The following is a 6,000-nucleotide window of genomic DNA, read 5'->3' as shown; positions in this document are numbered from 1 at the left end:
TGCCAGGGAATTTTAGAGATTAAAATTATCATAGCATCCCCAAAGATCATATATCTATCACTCCTTCCTCCCAGATGGCTCTTGTAACACGATTCAGTGTTTACAGACTCCCTTCTGTTCAAAGCATATAGAGTAGTGGTTGGTTGTTGTTGTTTTTTTGCTATTTCATGAGTGTTACTGTTGCTTAACCAATTAAGACATTTCCCTTTTCTCTCGTATTCATAGCAGTCAATAAAGCCAAAGGATCTTTTTAACTCTTTGTAGAATATATCATTACTTTATTACTTCATTCTTCTTTCAAGGAACTTAGGGCAGACATCGTTCAGCTACATCTTGGAAGCTGGCTGGCTGAAAGGGCAGTTGTCCCTAGATCACCCCACAAACTTCATGGTTGAGTGAAAAGGTGAATCCAAATCTCCTCTGCCTGAATTGAGTACTCTAAACAGCACCATTTTACCACCTGTTTAACTAAACAGCAGAATTTTACTGGGATCACCATATTCAGTAAAATATTTTAAGTGGCAATGTATTTCTGTTAATTGGGCCGTAGTGTTTGGATTTTTTGAATTAAAAACATAAATAAGTATTAACTTATTTTATATTTTTCATTTATATAGTTATTATCCTTTATGATTGTAAGCTTCCCAGAGTTATCCTGAGGTAAGATAGGTGGACTATGATTTTTTTTAAAAAAATAAATGAATAAATAAATAATAGAAGTAAATAATTGTTCCTATTAAAGGCAGAGGAACGTGCCTTACCTCGAGCAGGGAGCAACAAATTTAGTCACATATACCATTCTCATTTCTTGTATCAATTACTGTAAATTTTTTTAACAGCCCTCCCAAGCTGCATTTTAGCTGGCAGAGGCACCGCAAGCTGATCCTTTGCTGTTTCCAGGGTGGCCCCACAGGCCAGATCTAAGCACCCTGCAGGCCAGATTCGGCCCACGGGCCTTGAGTTCGACACCCCTGGTCTAGTGGCTAAGGCACCAGGCTAGAAAGTTGGAAACCACGAGGTCAAGACCTGTATTAGCCATGAATGCCAAGTGGGCAGACTTTGGGCCAATCATTCTCTCTCAGCCCAACCCACTTCACAGTGTTGCTGTTGTGGAGGAAAGAGGAGGAGGAAGTTGTGTTTGATATGTTTGCTGCCTTGAGTTATTTGTAAAATTGATGCAAAATAAATATAAATACATGAATGAATAAATATAATCCAACACTGAGAAAATGCCAAGAAATTAAAGTTACTCCACATGAGTTTTTAATGCAAAGCAAAAGGCTACCGCTAACTGTGAAAATTGAAATACATCTGGCTAATCTCTAAATTTTTAGAATGTTTTGTTTTTATGTTGAAAAAGCAAGAATTTAAGATTCAAGGGTTGAAGAAAGATGATCAGAGGATTGACAAAAACTCTCATAGAAAAGCATAAGACGGACATCTCATGGACTGGATGTCCCTCTAGTGGTAAAAAGTAGGTAGCTGTATATCATAGCTAGTTAAAAATACAGTCTGGGGTTTAAATAATCGGTGGAGCTTACTCATTCATTCATGTTTATGTATTAATATACTGTACTAATATACATAGAAAATTATTTTGATGGTTCATTTATTCTCTTTCCATTGGCTTCAGCTTCTTTGGTAATTATTTATATTTTTAAAAAATAGATTCTTCAAAACAGAAACAAATCAATGTAGGATTGTCTTGATATTCTTCTTAGATTTTAATATGCTTGCGAATGGGGTACCATACTCCATGTAGTAAAAATGCCATATGAAGTTCATTTTCTCCATGCTCGACTATATATTAAAGTAGGGGTCCCCAACTCCCGGTCTGCGGCCCAGTAGTGGGCTGCAGCTCTTTGGGAACCTGGCCATGGAAGTGGTGGGCAAGTGCATGCATACAGCTGTATTTGTGAAAGTGGCATGCACGCGAAACCACCCCCTCTTCTCCCCCACTGCCACTGCCATCACCATTCACTGAGCCAAAAAGGTTGGAGATCACTGTATTTTAAAGGGCACGTATGTGTCAGGCACAACAACCAGATCCACATGTGAAGAGTTCAATTGGCTATTTTATTGCTCAAGCCTATATATAGGAATCTTCTGATTCTGCTGGTCTGCACTTGGGTAAGATTAGATAAGGTTCAACAGCATTGGGGAGACGGAGGAGAGGGTCAGACTTTGCTCTGTTGTGCCCATGTAGGGATTCCAGACTAATTCCCCATTTTACTCCTCCCTCTGGCTCAGTCTAATTCCAACAGTATGTGCCAATTTCTAATATAATGTGAGAATAGAAAAATAATCAAGTGACAAGCAAAAGTCAGTGTAGTTGCCAACTTTATGGGCTTTTGCTCTTGATCAGTAAAGAACAGTAGGTAAACTAAATGGGCATTATTATTCAGGTATTATTTCAGTAATATCTCCTTTCATGGTGAGGTTTGGGGGCATATACCCAGGCCCTGCTAAAAATCTTCATTTGTATTGAGTGAGGAAGATTATTTTGATGTGGACATATAGGAGCAGTTACCTAGACAAGAAGAGCTGAAGCACTTTTTAAGACTAGAATGTCCAGAAGTGACTTGGGCAGGTGCCTGCCTAATTCACTCAACTATAAGAAGGAGAAGGTGTAACACAATTGCCCTTGCAAGGTTCTGTTATTATAATTAATATGAACCTAATCATATGAAATTAATTTCCTAGTCTGGTCTACTGGTTACTCACATAACCCAGACAAATGATCTATTCTGCATGGACCAATGGTCCTTGGGAGTGGAGGAGTTCTAATAATTATATCTTTCCAAACTTGATGCATTATAGTCACAATAAGATAGACTGAAGTAATACAATGTCTGATATGACCCAATATTTCATCCCTTAATTTTTTTGTACAGATATGTTGGTATAAGCATAGGACACCGGGGCATTGAAATGAGTAGAATTCACTGAAAAACCAAGGAACTTCTAAAGAAGTAAAATCTAGAACACATATTTTTCCATTTTTTGTTGAGATAGAGAAGGCTGCAAGGGGCAGGCAATTTTTCAAAGGGTACTTATCCTTTCTGGCCACTTTGGGAACAATTTTAATAGCCCACCTCCCTTATATATCTCTTTCCAAAAATTCCAATCCACCTGTCTTTCATGCTTGCTTGTTAGTAGTGCTTTCATCTTTTTTGGAATTAGCTATCATTTCCTTCTAATTTGATGCTTGTTGCATTCTTCAGGAATCATGTTCACTAGTTGATATTCACATATTGATCAAGAGGAATGAAAAGACTTTGGTGCTGCTGGGTAGTTGTTGCAATGTAACCATTTGGGCCTAGATTGGTGGCAAGGGCAGATTCTACCCCCTTGTATCGTCTGCTTCCAAAAAATTGACTCAGCCTTCCATCCTTCCAAGATCAGTAAAATGAGGACCCAGATTGTTGGGGGCAATATGCTGACTCTGCAAACCACTTAGAGAGGGCTGTGAAGCATTGTAAAGTGGTATATAAGTCTAAGTGCTATTGCTATTGCTTGGCTTCCATCTTTTTTCCTTCTTTCGGTCAATCCTCTTGGCGCCATCATTTTTGCTCCGGTTTGGACAGTGCTTTCTAATACTTACTTGGATGCTCACAGCTACCAGTGTATTAAGACAAGTGAATAAAGGATCAGACTGTGGGAAAAGGTAGAGAAGTGACAATGCAAATGGGATGTATCCTCTCATTATTCTCTCAGTGATGTGGAGATACATGGTGTTTTCATTCAGAATAAAACACTTAAAGGTGCTCTATATGCCTGTTCTGCAAGCAAACAAAAAAGCAGAAAAGCATAACATTATGAAGAGTTATTATGATTTACATCTTCTTCTTATACTGCCACCCCAGTCATCAGTATGGTAATAATTCACAAAGATTGCCTTATATTGCATTGAAACAGCAGAGATTCTATAAATCACTAGTGAAAAATTCCAGAATAAAAGAAAGTACACAACCGATCACAGTCTAAGGAGCTATTGCAGAGTAACAGTGCAAAAGGAGCCAAGAATAATCTCACTTTCTCTCAAGGATCATTCCTGTCAATCAGAGTACAGTGAGCCTTCAGTTTAATGGATCCATGGGAACTAATGGGTGGAAGGAAGGTCTTTTAAAAGCCAAGACTCCATTAATTGAGAAATAGCATTTTTCAAGCCCACAGATAATTGTACCAAAAAATGTGAAAAAGGCATTCAGGTCTCAGCCAAAGATCACAAAGCAGCATGAGCTGTGACCAGTCAAGCAAAATAAAATCAGCAGAGAAGAAGCCAAATGGATGCTGAGGAGCATGTTTGGAAGCACCAGAGCCAGAAATACAGGCTCTTAGATTCACTTGGTTGATCTAAGAGGCAGAACAGCTTCCAGAAGTAGCAAAGTATATAGTAGAACTGTACTGAAAAATAGGCCAGAGATGAAGCAGGAATCCTATCAGTCAGCATATCCTGTCCATTAAATCTCCAAACTGCCAAGCCAATGTCCATCAAATTGCATGTTCACTGTACTTTAGAACTCAGAAATTGTCCTTCAAGTTCAAAGTTATGTCTACTGTAATTCATTTTAGCAGGTTTGCTAGGTAGTCTACTGTATCTGTGCCTGCTATTCGAAGGCAGATAGACACACTTCAATTTGTGTCTTGGAAGCTTCTGGACTGGATTACTGCAATCCCCTATAAAGATGTCTACTTTTGAAGCAGAAACTAGTATGTGTCTTTGTGTGAGAGATTTGTGTGATGTTTCAGAAAATTCCTATTATGCTTCCCAATTTTTTTATCAATTATGTAGAGACAGTTCTCAATGAAAAGCATAGCATTATTATAGGAAGTCTTGAATTATGTACAGAAAAAGCTCATGATGGCTGTAATGAGTATATTTCTTGTCTTCCCTATTGCTTCACAGTTTGGCAGCTTTTTTTAACGATGAAATAAAAATTTAACATAAGAAAATCAGAAGTCAAAGAGCGGTGTTAACATTTTTATGTCCAGACATTACATTGGGGATTCCAGGTCTAAGCTGTCAGCTGTGATAAAAAAGCATCCTGATTCCTAAAGGAACTGAAAGCAAGGTTACCTATTAGGCAGGCAGTCCTAAAATGGGAAAAGTTGCTGGGAACTATTGGCTAAAATTGGTCAACTACCATCAGGAGATTCAGGCTGGATGGACTATGACCAGAGATTGTTGGGTTTGATTTTCTCACAGCTATTTATTGCATATCAGATGAAAGCTTTTTTTTTTTCATTTCAGAGATAGTACAGTTCAAGTTCATACAGCATATTAATCTTATGACATTAATACCTCTAGACATTAAATTATTGTTATTGTTTCACCATTTAGGATTCTTGCACACTATCCCATGTCTAGAGATGTTAATACGCACTATTCAACATAACATACTATACTCTGAAAACCAGAAAAAAGACAAGTGGTGATAAGACCCAGCAATGCTCCATTCTCTCCATAGCTCCCTATTGTCAGTGATTTGCTTCATAGGTGATAAATATGCAAATTCCTCTGTCCTTAGGAACTTGGGTCAACCATGAAAAGCAGTAAATATTTATTCCCCAAATTCTTGAACCCAAACTGGAGTGAGTGATAAAATGTTTTTGATTTTACTGAATTAAAGAGTGATTTACTTGTTGCTTCTTATGCAACTTCAATGGAAGTACTTTGCAAGTTTCAAGGCAGGGGAAGCACCATAGAAAAAGTGTGATTTCCTTGTTCCCTTGCTTCAGAATCTCCTTTACCTACACATATACATACATGTCAGTTAGCTGTGATAGATTATTCATAGGAACAAATATTTATTTTATTGGAAATTCTGTCCAGAAGTGTCCTGTGAAATCTATGGAGAACAGTCTGTTTTGACACTTCAACAGAGAATTGAGTAGTTTTCTCCTAAAGAAATGGAAAGAGAATCCTAAGAACACTGGAAGGAAGATAGAAAATAAAAAGACATGACTAGGAAAAATATGGGTAGAAGATCAGCAGTT

The sequence above is a fragment of the Notechis scutatus genome, chromosome 2 (genome assembly GCF_049901735.1).
Source record: "Notechis scutatus isolate UNSWTSFEM ecotype Mainland chromosome 2, rNotScu1.2, whole genome shotgun sequence".
In the NCBI taxonomy this organism is placed as follows: Eukaryota; Metazoa; Chordata; class Lepidosauria; order Squamata; family Elapidae; genus Notechis; species Notechis scutatus.
The sequence above is the reverse complement of the archived record's forward strand: the minus strand, read 5'-3'. Positions refer to the sequence as shown.